Source organism: Narcine bancroftii, chromosome 2 (genome assembly GCF_036971445.1).
Source record: "Narcine bancroftii isolate sNarBan1 chromosome 2, sNarBan1.hap1, whole genome shotgun sequence".
Lineage (NCBI taxonomy): Eukaryota > Metazoa > Chordata > Chondrichthyes > Torpediniformes > Narcinidae > Narcine > Narcine bancroftii.
Window position 1 is genome coordinate 256,724,794 of NC_091470.1, and position 20,824 is coordinate 256,745,617.

A 20,824-nucleotide genomic window follows, 5' to 3' on the forward strand; every position below is an offset into this window, starting at 1 on the left:
ATGACAAAGACATCCCTCAACTGAACCTGCCCTCTCTCTGTACGGTGCCCAAAGCTTAAGAAAATGGGGCCAAAATGCAGACAGAACTTGAGGAGCAACCTCTTCTTCAAGAATGAGAGCAGGGGCTGCACCCTCGTACACACCTCATCTCCATGAAACACTGTCTCAACCAAGCCATAATTGCATTGACTTATGGCTAGTTCATTTATTATCAGATTGTAACAGTGCAACCCAACGAAACAGCATTCACCCATTGATGGTGCAGATACAGTACATACGCACATATAGACAAACTAAGCATATACACAGAACCTATAAACGTGCCTTATCTTAATAATATTGAAAATAAACCATTAATAAACAGTAAAATCACAGGGAATTGCTTTAGTAGTTCTGCTATCTTACTGCCTATGGGAAGAAGCTGTTCCTCAGCCTGGTGGATCTGGCTCTAATACTTCCATATCTCTTTGCCGATAGGAGTAGCTGGAAGATGTTGTGGTTGGGGTCCTCACTGATTTTGCAAACTTTCTTTAAACAATCCCGGTAAATCACATCGATGGGGTGGAGGGAGACTGCAGGCCACCTTCATGCTTTATAGGTAAATCACAGATTTCTCCCTCCATTTTCACTCTTGCTATAATATCTGAGGTTTCAAGGATTCCCACTATTGACCTTGTGTATTTTTCTCCCAACTGTAATAGTTGGGGACAAATATCTTGACTGCATTCTCATCTTCCAGTGATGTGAAAGAATTTCTAGCCAGAGGTCCCTGAAGTCTCTATCTTAATGTGACTCTTGTAGGGCCCCAGGTCTTTCAGGAAATGGGTCTGGCATATTTGAGAAAAACAAACTAGATTGTTGTAAAAAAAATTCAAAGCAGGAGGGGGCATGTCTCATATCGATTGGTCTTGCTAACTCGATCTTCCTCAGCGCACAGCATCCCCCATGTTGAAACAAGAGTCCAAGATGCTAGTCCTTTATCTGGACGATGAGATCGCAGAGCAATGAATAGAAATCCCTGGATACTTCGCCAGCTGCCTTTTTGGCAATCCTCCAATGCCTCTTGAACTCCTAAGGTGAGGCCAAGGCTCTCGGGCCTATGAGATACATATGAAACCAACCTCTGAGACTAATCAGTGATGAACCAGCAGTGGAGCCACCCATGTTAAACTTTTAACGAGCAAATAAGATGAGAAATGGTAGATCAATGGTAGAGTAAATCCACCCTGGCAAACTGCCAGCTAATTACTCAAATTGCATAGTTGAAGACTGCAGAGTGAAACTCACAAAACAGCAAACGGCTTGACAAAAAGTCTGCCAGAGTACTCCCACAACATTTGCACAAAACCTCCTTTCGATTCAGAATCTGTTCCAGCTGTTTAAATAGTTTATTTTTCTCCATTTTCCCAGCAATGCAGACCTTGACTTCACTCTGGATTTGACCCTAGGAGTGTGTGACAGGACAGTATAGAGGGAGTTTCACTCAGTGTCTGACTTCAGGAATGTGTGTGATGGGAGAGAGGGTTTAGTTAACCATGCGAAGGTGGAAGGATGATGACCTGTCCAACAGATAGGTTAACATTGAGGGGTGCAAGAGTGGAGCTAAAGGCTGATGTAAACCAGATGCTAAAATATAATCGTGCTTAGAATCAAGAACAGGATGAGATAAAGCTGCAGATGTTATTTCGCCATCTTGTTTTGCTGACTATAGGATAAAGATTGGCACACAAATTGCTTAAGACACAGGGTCCATACCAACTACTGGCAGCACACTCTGCATTTATCTTCCTCCTTTATCCCACTATATATCTGCAATCTATTCTCTCCTCCAGGCCCATAGAGTCTCCTCTGATCCTTTTGCCACTGACCTTTGCTGAGTGAAACACAAAAAATCTGCAAATGCTGTTGATTGTAGTAAAAACACACCGAATTCTGCAGATCTTTTCAGCACCTATAGGAAACAGATGTATTGCTGGTGTTTCAGGCCTGAGTCCTTCTTCAAGGAATATGAATAAGCAAGAAGGAGGAAGCCTCAGAATTCAAATGATAGGGGATGAATCCAGACCAACAAAAGGTGTTAATTGTATATAAGGTAGAAGGTAAGAATTTATCACGTCTGTGCGAAAGGAGACAGGGAATGGAGAGAAAGGGGAAGCAGGAGGTGGGGGGAGAGGGGATTTAACAAAACCCAGAGTTGATATGCCATCCGGGTGGAGGATGCCCAGTCGAAGACGAGGTGTTGTTTCTCCAATTTATGGGTGGTCTCAGTTTAGCAGTACATGAGACCATGGACAGACATGTCAGCAAGGGAATGGGATGGAGAATGAAATTGGTAGCCACAGGGAAATCCACACTATTGCAACGAAGAGAGCCGAGGTGCTCAACTAAGCATTCTCCCAGTCAGTGTCCAGTCTCTCCGATGTAGAGGAAACCACAGCAGGAGCACTGGATGAAGATGTTCCCTGCAGATTCACAAGTGAAATGTTGCCTTACTTGGAAGGACTGTTTAGGTCCCCAAGTGGTGGTGAGGGAGGAAGTGTTGACACAAGTCAAGCATGTCCTCTGGTCACAGGAGTAGGTCCCAAGGGGACGATTGGTGAAGAGGGAGGAGTAGACAAGAGTGTCACAGAGAGAGCAGTCCCTGCGGAAGGCAGAGAGGGCAATACGCATCTAACAATTCTTGCTCCATATTGCCCAGGGAGCAGATGATCGTTTACAAATGAAGAGATGGACTGGCGTGGTTGGTAAACATTGAAATGAACCAATTCATGTTTAATGGTTCTGTTAAAAAAAAACAAACCAGGATGGGGCAAAATTGGAAATGAAGAACAGTGGAACCCTCAAGGAAAACATTTTACTGAAAACCTGATATGATCAAGCCAAGACAAAAGCATCACAAACCAATCTTTTTCTGCTAGGCTGCATTTCGGTAATGAATGGGAGGTGAAATAGCTCTGGAACAGAACACAAGAATATGGCTCCAATAAGTGCTGGCAAACAAAACACCCTGCTCGTCTTCATTACAATCTATTGCTGGATCCTTCCACAAATGTAGGATCACTGTTAACAGCATAATCTAATGGCCCAAACTACTTAACAAATGCCTCTAAAAGGATGTGTGCTGATAAACCACAAGTCTTCAGGGATCAATACATTCCAGGGTTAACAGAATTTCTCTCCTCTCCTGGTCCTCATTAAACTAACTAGTTCAAATAGTATTGGCTGATGCTCTTGAATCTTACAGCAGTCTATTTAGCTCATGGAGTTAATTCAAGGACTTTGATCAATCAAGTGCTGTTGATTTGATGCTGAGTCCCGATTAGCTCTCTTCGGATGATCTTTTACCAACTCAATTCTCTTATTGGTGCAGAGATAACTCTGGCAGAGGCAACCAAATAGTCTGACTCCCTTGCTCTCTTCTCATTGGCCAATGAACACTTTCCTCTCTTGTAAGCTTTCAATTCACATATAAAGTTCCTCACATATTTGATTCCGACTATCTCCCAGGCTGCACAATCTCAACTTAGTTTCCTTTTTGAATAAAGTTTTTTTTTGTCATGCTCTCTTTGACAAATCAACATTGTTTGAAGATATTACTTCAAAGACATTACAGCTGGAAAAGGCTTTGCCATTATTCTTAATTTTGGCATACAGCAGTAATAGGCCCATGCCCACAAGCCCATCCTGCCCAATTACACCCAGTTAACCTACAACCCCTATATGTTATGAAGGGTAAGAGGAAACCAGGGTGCCCAGAGGAAATCCACACTGACACGGAGAGAACGTACAAACTTCTTACAGACAGGGCCAGATTTGAATCTGGGTCACTGGTGCTGTCATAGCATTACACTCACTGCTACCCTAACCAGGCTGCCCTACCCTAACAAACTAGAAGTTTAAAAAGTCTTTATCAAACCATTTTAACCTTTTCTGCTTCAGGAACACGATCAATGTTCTTTGTCTGTGGGACTATTCCAATATTCTTTCTCAGATCTGAAAACTGTCACAAGCCACAATGCTGACAAGTGATCAGAAACAAAAGACTCCAGCTGGGGACAAGCTCATGTTTTACTGAGAGCACGTAGACTTGTTGGATGCATCACAGTGTGGGACAGGAGCTATTCTGCTCAAGATTAGGAGAAGCTGCAATACGTGATCAATGCAGCTCAGAACATCACACAAACTTTCCCCCCCTTCATGCACTCCAGCTGCCCCTCCCGCTGCCTAGGAAGGCAGCCAACATGCTGAGGGACACATCACACCCTGGACACTCTCTTCTCCTTCCTCCCATTGGGGAGAAGGCTCAAGAGTATGAAACCATGCACACACAGGATTAAAGACAGTTTCCATCAGGTTCCTGAATAAACCCTACAACAATGTCCTAGCTTGGTGGTGCTAATTATCTTCCTTTTAATTGTAACTCTTTATACAGTAAAATCCCCATTATCCGGAATTCAAGCAACCAGCAAAAAGAGGAAAATAAACAGGTGAAAAACACAAAAGTTTAAAATCGGCCCCTTGTTGTTAGTTCACCAATCCACACACACTACACGCAATCTCAAGCAACTAGAAAATTAACTTATCCAGCATCTACCAATCTCCATGGGTGCTGGATACTGGGCGTTTTTGCTGTATACACTGTAAATTATGCTCTCAATACGGCTGCACAAATAATACAGATAACTTGTTAGACTGCTCACAGAGGAATCCATCACTGTACGAGGAGTAACGTACAAATAACTTAAAATCTCTGTGCTTTGGTCTACTTTTTCCTCCCCTTATATAGGCATCCCCTCTGCCTCTGGCGCAGCGGTCGATGCCCTCTCTGGGGAGATCTGCCCTGACTTCTCTGGTACTGCCACTTCAACCAAGATTCGTTGGATCTACAATCTCCAATAGCATGCAATCTCCATCACTGCTGAGTCTAAACTCTCCAACAGCACTGAAAGAGCAGCCATTCCAGACAGCAGCTCACCACGACAAATATTCTCCATTAGGAAGTGACAATGTAGGGTAACACTACATCCCAAATAAAAAAAACTAAACAGCTAACAACAAATAAAATTTCATCGCCTAACACAGGACATGTCTGAGGCATGAACTTAATTTATGGTCCCTTCTGAATGACACAGTTTTACAGCTACTGTAAACCTTGAATAAACTCATTGTGATGAAAGATTAGAACAAAAAGTTATCTCTAGTGAAGAAATGGCACATTTTAGAAAATGCAGCTGGTGCCAGACAGTCACGTGCTTTAGAAAAGCCATCCCATGACTTGAATTAGAGTCTCAATCCTCCCCTCTCTATTCATACCAGATGTCAGCAAACACTTGTAATCAATTCCCTACCTCCCTCAAACTGCACAAAAAATAAATAATGGAGAAGATTTTGCTCAGTTGCTACACGATGACAACTGATCGAGTCTCCCAGCCGTCTGGTTTTGATAAGTTACAGGCATGTTACCATACAGTGAATATTCAGTTGGTAACATCAAAATCAGCGATAGTTAATCCCCTCACACCGCTTTCCACCCCCTTTGTATTGCTGTGATACATTTCACCTTTACTGCGTCGGGGTCAACAATGTAGTGCTGGACACAGCCAAGAAAGACTCAGCCACCACATTGAAAGTCGTTAACGACTGTTTTTATTCAAATTCAGCGCGCGCCCCTTTAAGGGCAGCATGAGCTCAGTCACCTCGTGCATTGTGACATCATAATCGCTGCCCCAGGTGCGCGCTGGGCAGGGAGAAACCCTGACAGCGACATCTTCCCATGGCTGCCCCGCTACGTGGCGTTACACGCAGGGCCGGTTCGCCATGAGAGAGTGCACTGCCACACAGCCCCCCCAGAACCGGCTATGCGACCCGCCACATGGGCGGGCAGCTCTGGCATTTGAACATGGCTGTCTGCACTGGCCATGATAGGTCCAAGTGCGCCGGCTTCAAACGGACCACAGTGAAAAGTTTGTCTTTACCCCGTATGTCCAAAGTGAAAGTCCTGCTGGACCGCTGGAGGACCTTATATGGACCTTTGAACAGGCATTGTAAAGGTGCTGTATCTGGGCCACGCCAAACAAATACGAATTCCACCGAGTCCAGCTCTTTGGGAAGAAGCGTCGGATGGATGCCGTGATGCGAGGGGGCTAGCGAGGATAGTTTCTTACAGAGATCTGCCAAAAGGTTCATGTGCTCGGACGTGACGTTGGGCTCCAGGCCAAAGAACTCACCAGGCAATGAGAGCGGCGCGCCATAGACCAGTTCTGCAGAAGACGCCTGTAGGTGCTCCTTGGGTGCTGTTCTGATGCCGAGGACCCAGGGCAGTTCGTCTGCCCAGCCTGGGCTGGTGAGGCGAGCCATGAGGGCGGATTTCATAAGATGATGAAACCTCTCCACCAAACCATTTGCTTGTGGTGGTAGGCAGGAGGTTCGCCAGCTGAGCCCAGAGCACAGAGGTGAACTGGGTGCCCCATCACTGGTGATGTGCGCTAGGACTCCAAACCTAGCGATCCAATGACTGACTAGGTTCCTGGTGCCCTCCAGAAAGTATCAAAAGTGCCGGATGGCCAGGTACAGCGTCAGGAGCTCCCAGTCAAAAGTGCTGTACTTGAGCTCCGGCAGGCACAGCTGTTTGCTAAAGGCAGCCAGCGGGCGCCACTATCTGTTGAGCCACTGCTCAAGTATGCCCCCTACCGCCATGGCTGAGGCGTCCATCTAGAGCGCCGTGTGTGCATCCCGGGAGTGGGTGTACCAGTAGAGATGCGTTGGCAAGGGCCTCCTTTGTTGCGGCAAAAGCGGTCTCTGCCTCCTCTGACCAGGTCACGACTTTCTCCTTTGCGGCGATCAAAACGAACAGCGGTCGCATGGTGCAGGCGGCGCCAGGATGAACCGATGATAAAATTCACCATCCCCACGAACTCATGCAGGCCCTTGAGGGTGGTTAGCTTGGGGAACCGCTGGACGGCCGTGACCTTCTCTGGCGCCTGCTGCCGAGATGGTGTGCCTCAGCAACTGCAGCGTCTGCTTGCCTAATTGGCACTTGGCCACGTTGACCAAGAGACCAAACTCCACCAGTCAAGCAAACATGGTACGGAGATGGGCCTTGTGCTCTTCCCGGTTGAGGCTGGCGAGAAGGATATCATCCAGGTAGATGAACACAATGTCCAAGTCCCTACCCACTGCATTCATGAGGCGCTGAAAAGTCTGGGCCCTGTTCTTGAGGCTGAAAGGCATACGCAGGAATTCAAAGAGGTCAAAGGGGGCGGTGATGATCACCATCTTGCCGAAGTCCTCGGGGTGGACCAGGATCTGATGATACCCCAAACCAAATAGACTTTGGAGAAGACTTGCGTGCCATGGAGATTGGCCAGGAAGTCCTGAATGTGGGGAACCGGGTACCTGTCCAGTGTGGTCACATTGTTCAAACGCCAGTAATCACCACAGGGTCTCCAGCCCCTAGAGGATTTGGGGACCATGCGGAAAGGGAATGCCCAGGCACTGTCCAAGCGAGAGACGATCCCCAACTCCTGTAGTCAGGAAAACTCCTCCTTTGCCAGCTGCAGTTTCTCGGGTGGAAGTCGTCTGGGCTTGGCATGCAGCAGGGGGCCCTGTGTGGCGATATGGTGGTATACCCCGTGCTGGGGTAAGGAGGTGCTGAGTCATGGTTGTAGAATGGCGGGGAACTCATGGAGTATGCTCGAATACTCATCCCTGGAAGTGGCGATGGCGGCGATCTCGGGCTTACAGGCTACCCCTCTTAGCCCTCAACCCTCTCTTCGATCACTTCTCAGCTTTTTTCTTCTACCCTCATACCTGTATCCACCCATGACCTGGTAACTGGTGCTCCGCCCTTGCCCCTTCCTCCCTCCTCACCAATCCCAGCATCCTGTCCCCTACCTTTTATTCAGGCACCTGGATGCTGTTGCTTATACCTGACCAAGGGCTCAGGCCAAAACTTGGATTACCCTTTACTTTCTATGGATGCTGTATGACCTGCTGAGTTTCTCCATCACGTCTGTGTATTCCACTAGTAACTCATCACCTTTTGACGTTTCCCACCCTCTTTATGCAGTTCATCTCCACTCTTCCAACATTCATCTCCATAACAGGTCCTGAGCCAAAACACTAACCGTCTCCAGGGATGCTGCCTGACCTGCTGTGTCCCTCCAGCTTCTAATATCTTAATTTAGACATACAGCAGGGTAACAGGTCCTTTTGGCCCACGAGCCCATGCCGCTCAATTACAACTAATTGGAAAAACTCCCAGTAAGTTTTGAACGGTGGGAGGAAACCCATGCAGACACAGGGAGAACCTACAAACTCCTTATAGACTGCACAGGATTTGACCCCTTGTCCCGATCGCTGACTCTATGCTAACCATGCCGCCCTTTGCTCAATCAAGCTTCCAGCGTCTGTCATTCTCGTGTTTTTCCCATAAATGATTAGTTTGGTCACTCTCCCGTGACCTTAATATTTTTTTCAATTTCTTTGAAGTCTGCAAGGCCATTCAGCTCATCAAGTCTGTCTGCAATTCCATTCCCCAAGGTAAATGCCTGTGGCTGCTCTCCTGCACATGAGTCTCAATACCCTATCACTCTCCTACCATCTGCCAACAGTGGGAATCGTTTACATTTGGTCCAGTAAATTGAAGGAACAGCACACCTTTGGGATGTGGGAGGAATCGGGAGCGCTCAGTGTGGGAAACCCACACAATCACAGGAAGGGCGTGCAGACTCCACACAGACAGCGCCAGAGATCATGATTGAACCTGGGTTTCTTCAGCTGCGTAGCAGTGATGTTAGTATGCCTGATACCAAATTGCATGCATGGATGCTGGAATTTGAAACATCAGTCCCCAAGCTGTAGCCTGGTGTTCAGTTTGAGGTACATCAGGTTACAAAAAACTTTACATCACAAATCTGGAAAATCACAATCATCTGAGAGTCACAAAATTTCAAAATTCATCTTCCACAAACATCACTTACATTGCATATGAAGCATTGCCTGTAGCAGGCAGTTTTCCCCTCCTCCACCCAATGATTGATTTGTTGATCCAAAAGCAAAATTCAATGGTGAAGTTAGGCAAGAACAGCATCCCACATACTACATCACAGTAAAGTTTTCAGCTCAAATTATTCTTGGAATGCATCCAAAAAGCAAACATTCAAAGCTCTGAAACTCCTTCTTTGATAGAAGTACACTTTCTGCTTAAACACACAAAATATAAAGACTGGTATACAACCTCAGTCGTATATCTCTCATTGATTCAACCTCAGTCGTATATCTCTCATTGATTTAATTGACCTGCACAAATGGATCTGTCAAAGAGTGTGAACACTAATTTAAACTCACTGGTGTTCAGACTGCTCATTTATAATGCACAATCACAATCTTTTACTTCTCATCTCTGTCTCTGCTCAAAAGTTTAAACAATTGTTTTAAAAACTTCTTTAGTTTCCAAAACTCGTATCCCATTTTAGCTAATGACTGAAAGAAACAAGAACAGACTTTGCAATGCCCGGCAATTTAACAACAGTACAATCAGTATTCTGAGCAGCAAGGCTGTCTTTTCATTTGAAGTATCTATGATTTTTATGTTGATCTCTTCATTCACGTTAGAATGGGTGGAAATGCTGCTGACTAGAATCAGATACAACTAAATTAGTGTGTAATTTTAGCATCTTCTTGCGAGACAAAACTACACATATCAGAAGCTGATTAAGTGCATGATATCTGTCACACCCAGTGTAGGTTATCTCATTCACCACTATTTACATCATTCATTCTTTTTTTTTTAAAAAGGTAATTTATATCGATGTAGATGCCTTTAATTAGATGGGTGTTAACCAAGACAGTACTGGTTATAAACAGGATAGTAGGCAAACACTGTGATTGTGCCCAAGTGCTGATGAAACTCAGCAGGTCACACAGCATTTATAATAAAAGAAGGATAACCCAATGTTTCGGGTATTAATCCTTTGGTGCATACCTGAATAAGAAGGTGAGAGGAGAGGAAGAGGCAGGGGAGGAGTATAGACCAACAGGCAAGAGATCAGAGGTGGATATGGGTGAAAGGGCATGAAAGAAAAAAAGCTGAGGATGCTTTCTGAATGGAGAAGGAAGAGGGAATGGGGATCTGGAGGAAATGAGACAGAGGGATAAGGAAAGAGAGAAAAATGAGGGAGAAACTGGTAAAATTGATGTTCATGTCATCTGGTTGTGGGTAGCCTGGGTTTGGCAAATGGATGAGGCCATAGATGGTAGTGTGAGAATGATAGTGTGGAAATAAAATGGTTGCCCACTGGAAGGTCCCTGTTATCCAAGAGTCATGCTTGGCACAGTGCAGTTGAAGAAATTTGGGAAAGTACAGAGTTCCAGCACATTGATGGTACAGCAGGTAGTGCTGCTGCTCCATGGTACCAAAGATCCTGATTTGATCCTGACCCATTGGCTGCTGCTTGTGTGGAGTTTTCAAGTTCTTTTAGTGACCAGGATTTTTCCCCCGTGTGCTCAGGTTTCCTCCCTCATCCCAAAGACATATGGGTCAGTGGGTTAATTGGCTGCTGTGAGTTCTCCTTGTGTGTGGATGAGGGGTGTAATCTGGGACAGATTGAAGAGAGGGGATCAATGTAGGATTACTGTAAAATGCATGGTTAATGGTCAGTGTACACTTGAGGGCCTGTTTCCACAACCTCTGTGCCTGTGAATATCAAGGTTCAGTTATTTCACCAATCACCATCTGTGTCAGAAGCAAGGCTGTTGGCTAATTTCACCACCTACGAGTTGTTTTTTTAAAAAGCAAAGACAAAGCCATCCTGGACTACAACAGTACAGGGCACACCCAAAGCCTCATCTTTTACCAAGCATCCACTTTGAGCATTAAACGTTCCCACTGTCAGCAGTTGCACCTCATCCAACATCCCAAGGTTCTCTGACTGTTTGCATGCACTTCAAACATCCTAAGGATGTACACATTCATTGGCTGTTGAAGTGACGGCCAATGGACACATCCAATGGCCCATGGTTGTTACAGTTCTTGAACTGACTGTTGTGGGACACCTCATCCAATGGCCCACAGCGGCTACTGTTAAAGTCAGCCTGCACTGCAAGAAAACAGCAGAAAATACCACAAAACCAAGTAAACATACAACAGCTTCTTTATTAACCCTTTGTAATGCTAGCAGGTACACTTACAAGTTTCACATCAACTGTATTTACCATTACACGTTACCTTGTAATGTCTAGAATTGTCTGAGAAGATCAGAGTGTTCCTTATCACGAGACATATTAATATTCTTGTGGATAATACTATCTCACTTAGGCACAGATGTTAAAAAGCAATTGTATTCCCATGTTAAGAAGTAATTACTCCCACATTTGCAGCAAATGAAAGCCTTACCCAATTAATTAACCCTTTATTAAGCATATTCATAAAACGTTCTTCCACACTGCAGTGAACTGGCCAAGCTACGAGGAAAGCGTGGCAGGGTCAAGTACTTTTCACAGTGATACACTTGCCCGATTCCTCTGAAAATCCTCACTATCCATATGTCGGATAAACAAAAACTTAATCAACACATATATGGGGTTTGGGGTGGGGGGGGGGGGGGGGGTCAAGGAACAAGTACGAGCTGGCTGTTCAGGGCCCAGGCAGTTAGCCATGGTTCCTTGAATGGGAGTCGCCATAGGACAGCTCCATGTCACCCTTCTCCCCACACTTTTACCACACTGTTGTTGTCAATGAATAGTCCACTTGATACTCCACAACTCATCTCTATTCTGCACACACACAGAACTGCATGGGCAATGTTGTGGGATCTCCATCACTTTTCCCAGCTTTAGACACACAGGAAATGACAATTACCTGCCCAACAGCTAAGCGAGAGCATCGGCACCACCAGGAAGACCCCCATGCACAATTAAGGTCTAACACCACAAACTTCTTAAAAGATTGGTCCTCACCAATACTATATTGCAGCACCAAGAGAGGCAGAGACAAATGCTTTGAGCAGGTCTGAGGCTCAAGAGAGGTTTGGAGACCCTGCACCTTGCAGCACCTCGAGAGAGAGAGAGAGAGAGAAAAAGAGAGAGAGAGAGAGAGAGAGAGAGAGAGAGAGAGAGAGAGAGAGAGAGAGCTAAACACTTCCCCTGATGAGACTAGGTCTGAGAAGTTCAGGAGAGTGTTAGAGATCTTGCACATACACTGATATTTTTGTGTATAGGTCAGCTGTAAACCTGCTTGGTGAAATGTCCTTCTGCATTAATATTTCAAGTTAATGATTGAGGAAAATTCATTAAAAGTGCAGCTTGTTCAAAAGAGAGGGAATAACTGCAAAATGTTCTTATTTTACAAACAAGATTCATATCTGATCATTGTCAGGACTGAATTTTCTGGAAAACTTTATTACAAAGATTTGTGGGGAGAGGAGTAACCAACATTCTCAGGTTTCAATCGCCCAATGCCACCCATGTGAAGAATACAAATCAGTGAGCAGCCTTGAACCTCATCTCCAAGGGCTTGTCCTGACAGTCTTTGAATGGCTCGTGGGTTACCTTGGACTAAGATCTCCAATTAAGAGGGATGACATGATAATTTGCCATGATTCATCATTCTCTGCTAAGGGAGAGGGGTTGGGGGGATGCAAGAAACTGTGAGGATGGTGTTCCTAAGCACTGGCCTCATGGAGGTAAATGTGATTAAGGGCTCAAATCTGAAACAATGACGACTTGTTAAGCTCCACAGATGCTGTCTGACCTGCCGAGTTCCTCCAGGATTTTGGCACCAATTCTACTTTCCACTGCGATCTTGAAACACAGAGTGAGCAGATGGACAGGATTACAGGCCTGGGGTTGGGAGGGGTACCTATTGCCCAAAGGACAGACTAGCACTCTGTCTAATGAGTGGAGGAAGCCACGATGCTTACCATGAGAGGGCAAGACCAATCAAAGACCAAAGAAAATAAACATTTCCCAAATTCAGAAAACTTCTGACATAGAGATGAATTAGGATATTTTTCATTGTGGTGTGGAAACCACCACTGGTGTAACCTCCTAAAACTCCATGATCTAGGCATGTATGCACCTGAGGTCAAGGATGGTGAAGCTATGGACTGGACCCAAAAGGCAGATATCTGTGACAGATATAAAACAGTGAAAGGTGTTGATAGGGCAGGAAATCATCATCTCCCAGGGTGAACGTATCCAATACTGGAAGGCAAATTGAAGGTGAAAGGAAGGTTTAAAGGAGATTAGCAAGGGATTTTTTTTTAATTAGTCAAGAGAATGATAGTTGTATGGAATGCATTGCCTATGGTGGAAATGGAAGCAGGTATCAGAGGAACTTGTTTTTCCATCAAACTTACAACCCTGGTGCACATTACTTGTTTGTTCTATCAGTCATATTGTTCTTCACTGCGACATTGTGGACCATTTATATAATAAACCCATGGACACCAGTGCTCCATGGACTAACAGGTCGAGAGGTACTGCGCTGGAGTTCAAAGAGCAAAAGGAAACCTCTTTGAAACTAGCACAATTCTTTGGGAGAACGGATGCAGGGAGGATGGACGAGGAGTCTAGAACTGGACTTCTTCAGAAGGTGACCGAGATGGAAAGCTGTGACCTTCCAGAATTTTCTACTCCAAACGACAGAGGAGCCTCCATCACTGAATCCATTCAGAACAAAGGCCGATCGACTTCTTAATGTAAAGGGAAATGGTGATGTGCAGGAATTCAATGCCGAGGTAGGAGGACCAGCCTAATTTGATAAATTGGGAGAGCAGGCCTACTTCTGTGAGACAAAACAGGAATTGATTACCAAGGAAAGGAAGGCAGATAAGAGAGGTTGAAAATGAAGAGTTAAAAAATTGCCTGAAGAATTTTTAGCCAGTGCAGACCCAGCAATGACTTCCATTAGTAAAGCCACCAATTAAAAATATCCTGAGGAACAGACCATAGAACCTAACAGCACAGACAAACAGGACATTCAACCCTTCAGGTCTGTGCAGACCAATAAAACTAGCTAGTCCCACTGACCTGCTCTCATTCCTTAACCTTTCAGATCTCTACTATCCATGTATTTATCCAATTTATTTTTAAAACTCAAGATTGAATCCACATTCACTGCATCAGATGGCAGCTCATTCCACACTTTTCAGTGAAAAATTTTTGCCTAATGTTCCCCTTTATACCTCTCCCCTTTTAGCCTAAAGCTATGACACCTCATATTTATCTCCTCCAATTTAAGCGGAAACATCCTACGCATATCTACTCTGACTATACTCCTCAATCTTATAAACCTCTATCAAATCTCCCCTCATTCTTTTGCTATCTTTCCTGATGCTAGGCGACCAGAACTGCACACAAAATTCCACTTTGATTCCTAAAGGCCAAGATGCCAAAAGCTTTCTTTACAAACCTGTCCACATGCGACACCACCTTCAGGGAACAATGTATCTGTATTCACAGATCTCTCTGCTCCTCTTCACTCTTCAATGGCCTACCATTTTCTGTACATGTCCTATCCTGATTCACTCTTCCAAAGTGTGACACCTCATACTTCTCTGCATTTAAATTCCATCAGCCATTTACTGGCCTAATTTCCCAGCTGGTTCAGATCCCTCTTAAAGCTTTGAAAATCTTCCTCATAGTCCACAATGCCTCCGATCTTTGTGTCATCAGCAAACTTGCCGATCAAATTCATCATGTTATCATCTAGGTCATTTATATAGATACCAAACAATAATGGTCCCCACAGAGATCCCTGAAGCACACCACTCGACACAGACCTCCAGCCTGAGAAGCAACCATCCTCCACCACTCTTTTTTTCCACCAAGCCCATTTTGAATCCAGTTTGCAACCTCTCTATGTAGACCTAGTGTCCTAACCTCCTGAACCAACATCTCAAGTGGAACCTTGAAGGTCTTACGAAAGTCCATATAGTCAACATCCATTCATCCCCATCAACCTTCTTGGTAACTTCCTCAAAAAACTGTCTAAGATTTGTAAAACACAAACTATCATGTAGAAATCCATGATGACTGTCCTTAATCAGCCGATGATTGTCCAAATATCTATACATCCTAACTCTCAGAAATCCTTCAAATAATTTACATAATATTGACATCAGGCTCATTGGCCTAGAATTTCCTGGTGTAATTTTGGAGCCCTTCCTAAACAGCAAGAGAACACTCGCTATTCTCCAATCCTCTGGCACCTCCCCCGTGACTAAGGACATTTTGAAAATATCTGCCAGGGACCGGCAATTTAAGCACTTGTCTCCTTCAAGGTGCGGGGAAATATATCCAGTCCAGGGGATTTGTCTATCTTTATTCGTTGCAAGGCAGCAAGCAGCTCCTTCTCCTTAAACTCCATATGTTCCATGACACTTCTATTTGTTTCCCTTCCATCCTTATTCACTATACCAGTTTCCTGTGTAAATACCAATGCAAAAAATGTTCATGATTTCCCCATTTCATGAGGCTCCACACATAATTGGCCACCCTGACTTTCTAGGGGTCCAATTTTGTCCCTTACTATCCTTTTACTTTTAATATACTTGTAGAAACCCTTTGGATTTTCCTTCACATTATCTGCCAAAGCATCTTCATGTCTTCTTTTTGCCTTCCTAATTTCCTTCTTAATCATTCTCTTACATTTTCTGTACTCTGCAAGTAATTCATTTACTCATTGTCTATACTGCATTTATAGTCCCCCTACCTTTTCTTAACCAGGTCTCCAATATCCTTTGAAAACCAAGGATCACTATGACTGTTAACTTTGCCCTTATTCCCGGTAGGAACATGCAATCTCCGCACTCTCAAAATTTCATCCTTGAAGGCCTTCCACCTGCTGAATGCATCCTTACCACTAATGTACAGATTCAGCTTAATCTAACTATAATTAACTCAACAAACCAACAAATTTATCCGGCATAACCTCAGACCCAATTTCCAGTTATTTTTAACATGTGCTGTTCTAAAAAAAGACTTCAAAAGTAATAAACATTTAAAAAATAAAATATTCCACCCACAAAAAGGCCAAACAGAAAAATTAAGTTGTGAGATCTATCAGTTCGCAGTGTCTAGAGATACTATGGTATCATTCAAAAATTTGCCATCGTTTCAAATGACTTCCAAGATGCAACAAAGAACACTAGTATTTAAAATTCTCAGTAACCTCAAATTCTCATGTGAAGAGATCATACACAAATAATTCTTATAACCACAGTAATCTCCAAAGTAACTAAATCACTCCTCGTTGATTTAATGAAATTGATTTATTGAATTACCGATTAGTTTGGCAGCAGTCTCTCAATTATTTGACTGAAGGGTATAAATAATCCCACACATTAGCAGACACATATTCACTGAGTTATAGAGCCATATAACACGCGAATGCTCCTCTTCCCACTGAACTAGCACTGACCATCAAGTACCCATTTGTACTAATCCAATTTTGCTCTCTCCACATTCCCATCAACTCCCCCTGTCCTGGACATGAGGGGAAATTTACAGCAGCCAACCAGCAGTGAAGCACCCAGAGGAAAACCACATGGTCACAAGTAGAACAAGTAGAAGATGGTCACACCATCAACAGCAAAGGTTAGGATCGAACGAGCTCACTGTCAGTGGGCTCTACCTGCTGCACCACAACATTAGTATTGTAAATGGCAGAATACAATAGGAAGACCCTTGTGTGAGTGCCTCATACTTTCAAACGTATGAAACAGTGGATTGGCTTCAACCAAGAGTGGGAGTTTAGTTCTGATTGCTCTATTACATGAAGGAGGCAAGCATACGAGAGGGTCCAGAAAGATTGAGCTTCCTGGGATGAAGGCGCACAGTCACAATGATATAGTAGAGAAGCTATGATTTTTTGCTTCAGAGAACTTGAGGTACATTTTTTGGAAGCACCTAAATAAATTAGGGGTTTGGACAAATTAGACAGTGGAAGGGGTTGAGGAACAGTCATCACAGATATAAAAGACCAAGATGTTGAAATTAAAAAAAGGTAGCAGGTGGTTGGAATATGGAAGTCACTGTCTGCAGATTTGATGGAGATAGGTCCAATGTGCTCTTCACCATCTTGAGGGAAAAACTACTGACAAGGATACTGTCACATTTGTGGCCCGAAATGTGAAGTTAAGGAAACATTAAACACAAGTTTATCAGGTAAACTTCTTTGGGTCTTTATTCTCCCGTTTCCTTTGTTCTCCTGCTTGTGTTCTTATCTCTCTCTCTCATACCACGTGACTTCCGGTACATCTCATACATGTTCATTATCATGACATCCCTCCTTTAATCAGAAATAAACTTTACCTTCAATTACCAATATCCCTCGGAAACTTACAAACATCGTAACTAATGGTAATACTATAACTCAACTACATAAAATTTACTTCCTACAGCACTCATACATGCACTTTATGATATAAGATTAAAATACTGTCCCAAAGTTCTTATTAAACTATGGCACAAAGTCTTCGAATCGTTTGGGCACTTTCCGGTTTCGTTTCGGCCTGCCTGCGATATTGTCGTCGCTTCTCGGTTGTTCACTCTCGGCGTCGGCAATAATACTCGCCACGGCTTCGGGTATTTCTGGCGCTCTAGTCACTTCATCAGGAGTGCTGGTAACTGCCTCTGGAACATCATCAGGTCTCTCAGTTTCAGCATCTCGTATTGGCCTTTCAAACTCTTCGCTCGATGTATCTCTGGACTGGTACCTTTTTACACCTGATACATTTCTCTTATACAGGACTCCAGTCGGAGATTTGACTGTCACCATACTGCCACTTCTGGATACGACAGTATAGGGTTGATGGTAATAAGGTGTGTCTAGCTTACCACCAGTTTCATGCATCACTAGAACATTATCTCCTGGCATGATGTCTGAGTACTTGGCTCCACGTTTCGAATCTGTGTACAGCTTTGCTGCACCTTTCTTTTCAGCATCGTAGTCCCTCATCTCCTGGTCATCTCAGATTTCCTTTATTTCTGGCATTTTTGTGCGGATTTTTCTCCCAAAAAATGCTTCTGCAGGACTTTTCCCAGTGGTTGCATGAGGCGTTGCTCGATAGACAGCCACATAAGATAGCAATGCTTCTCGCCAATTTTGTCCTTCTGCGTGTGCAATTCTCAATTGTTTTTCAATGGACTGATTTTGTCTCTACTTCTCCGTTGGCTTGCGGCCATTTCGAAGTTACTTTATGATGGTGGATACCTGTGGTCCTCATGTATTCCGCAAATGTCTCTGAAATGAATTGTGGACCATTGTCAGAGTATAATGTAACAGGTAATCCATATCTTGCGAATATTTCTGCTAACGCTTGTATTGTTTTTTCAGTGGTTGTGGACTTCAACACCACGTACTCATAGTATCTGCTGTAGTAATCTATCACTACCATAATTGATTCACCCGTCGGTAAAGGTCCAAGAAAATCAACAGCTACGTCGATCCATGGTCCTGTCGGGAGTTGCGTACTCCGGATCGGTTCTGGTGGATTACTCCTACTTGTGATTTGACATCCATGACAAGTTTTAACAAATTTCTCTGCGTCTTTATCACAACCTGGCCACCATTCCTTGGTCCTGAGGTTTTGCTTAGTACCAACAATACCTAGGTGTCCTTCATGCGCTAAGGATACGATCCTCGGTCTCAATCTTTGCAGAATCACCAATCTGCAACCTCTTAATACACACTGTCCGATGCAACAAAGTTCGTCTCTAATGGGAATGTAAGCCTTGTGAGTACACTTGTCCCATTGTCCACTCTGTATGCATTCTCTTACTTCCATGAGTTCTGGATCACGTTCGGATTCTCTCTCGACTTCCTTCGTAGTCACAGTTTTCGGTGTCGCCTGAATAGCTACGAAGCGTACAAAGCTCTCTGTTTCTGTTCCCAATTCTGACTTGGATTGTGGACCTCCATCCTTCACCAATCTGGACAGCGGATCAGCAATGTTTGCTTTCCCTGCAATGTGGATTACTTTATATTTGTAGGGTTGTAGTTTGAGTACCCATCTCTCTATTCTGGCACATGGTTTGGATCTAGGTGCATAGATCACCTCTAATGGCTTATGATCTGTGATGAGTTCAAATTCAATGCCGTATAAATATGCATGGAACCTCTCACAGGCCCATACAAGTCCGAGTGCTTCTTTCTCTGTCTGAGAGTATCTTCTTTCCACATCTGATAACGATCTGCTGGCATAGGCAATGATTCTTGGTCCTCCAACATGCATCTGGACCAACACGGCTCCTAAACCAACCGGGCTGGCATCCACTATGACTTTGGTTGATGCCGCCGGATCGTAATATCCAAGAGTTTTTGCATCTGTCAGGCTTTGCTTCAGCGCTGTGAACGCTTTCTTCTGCTCAGATCCAAAATGAAATGGTACACCTTTCCTGGTTAGTTTCCTTAGTGGTTCTGCCACTGTAGCAAAATTAGGAATAACTTTGCACAAAAATTGACCAATCCCAGGAAACTCCTCACCTCTGTTGCGTTCTGAGGTGCACGTGCATCTGCAATAGCTTTCACCTTGGCCTCTGCAGGGTTTAGTCCTTCCCGTGTAAGTCTGTGTCCCATGAAGTCCATTTCTGACACACCGAACTGGCACTTGTTTCCATTCACGGTAAGGCCTGCCTCCTGTAGTCTAGATAGTACACGCCTCAACCGTTTGTCATGCTCTTCCTTCATTGGTGCATGGACTATGATGTCGTCAGAAATGTTGGCAACTCCAGGAATGCCTTGAATCACTCGATGGATTTCATACTGGTAGATCTCCGAAGCTGCATTAATTCCAAATGATAGTCTCTTGTAACGATACAATCCACAGTGAGTCACAAATGTTGTCACATCTCGGGAACCTGGATCCAGCTCTAATTGATGATAGCCCCATTTCAGATCAATTTTTGAGAATACCTTGCTGGGTTAGTTCTTGAAGTATTTCCTCCACTGTTGGTATAGGGTGTCGTTCTCTAATTATAGCTTCATTGGCCATTCTCATGTCAACACATAGTCTTATGTCACCCTTTGGTTTGGGCACAATCACTACGGGACTGACCCATTGTGTCGAATGTTCCACCGGTTCAAGAATGTCTTGTTCGATCAATTCTTTAATTTTGGCTTCGACTTTCCCACGAAGTCCAAACGGAGTTCGGCGCATTGGTTGTGCCTTGGGTTTGACCGTTTCGTCTACTGCTAGCTTCAATTGTCGACCTTTCAGCTTTCCTACTCCTTGGAAGACTGCGGGGAATTCTTGCTTCATATCCTCGTATGACTGAATTGAATTAACACAAGCTCCAATATGAAGTATTGCCAGGTCTTGCGCTGTGCTTCTACTCAACAATGGTTCTCCCCTCTCTTCTATGACCATAAACTCTGCTTCGGTGTACTTATCTCCAGCTTCAACAGTTGCAGTAAAACATCCAATGGTCTGCAATGGCTTGGTTGCTGTGTATGGATACAGTTTCTTGGAAAACTTCTTTGAGGTACAGATGATCTTTTTCCTTTTCAACTTCTCCCATAAATGTCGATCAATCACATTACTGTCACTGCCTGAGTTTACAATGACCTGCACTGTCACTCCACCAATGATCACTGGGACCTTCTCATGATGTACTTCATTCAACGTAAATTGGTAACAACTCTGTTCCTCCTGGGTATCATCATCGTCACCGTCTATCTGGCGAATGGTATCTTTCTTTCCAGGATACTTTCCTTTCCCCCAGACTTTGCTTTTGGAAGTTGTACTCTTCCTCTTCTGGTCTGCATTGGACTTGCTTTTGCACTTCTTTGCAAAATGGTCTTTACCTCCACACTTTCTGC

At 44.1% G+C, this 20,824-nt stretch overlaps 1 protein-coding gene across 6 annotated transcripts in view; it reads right to left on the reverse strand.

The window, feature by feature from the left end:
* zhx2a (zinc fingers and homeoboxes 2a) overlaps positions 1–20,824 on the reverse strand; it is a 104,408-nt gene that overhangs the window by 55,509 nt on the left and 28,075 nt on the right. The window contains exon 1 of one of the 6 annotated variants that reach the window (XM_069920931.1): positions 5,561–5,629. The exons of the other annotated variants lie outside the window; for them this stretch is intronic. The gene's annotated coding sequence lies outside the window, so the exon portion shown is untranslated. Of the gene's footprint in view, positions 1–5,560; positions 5,630–20,824 lie in introns of those variants that run through there. 6 annotated transcript variants of the gene reach the window in all.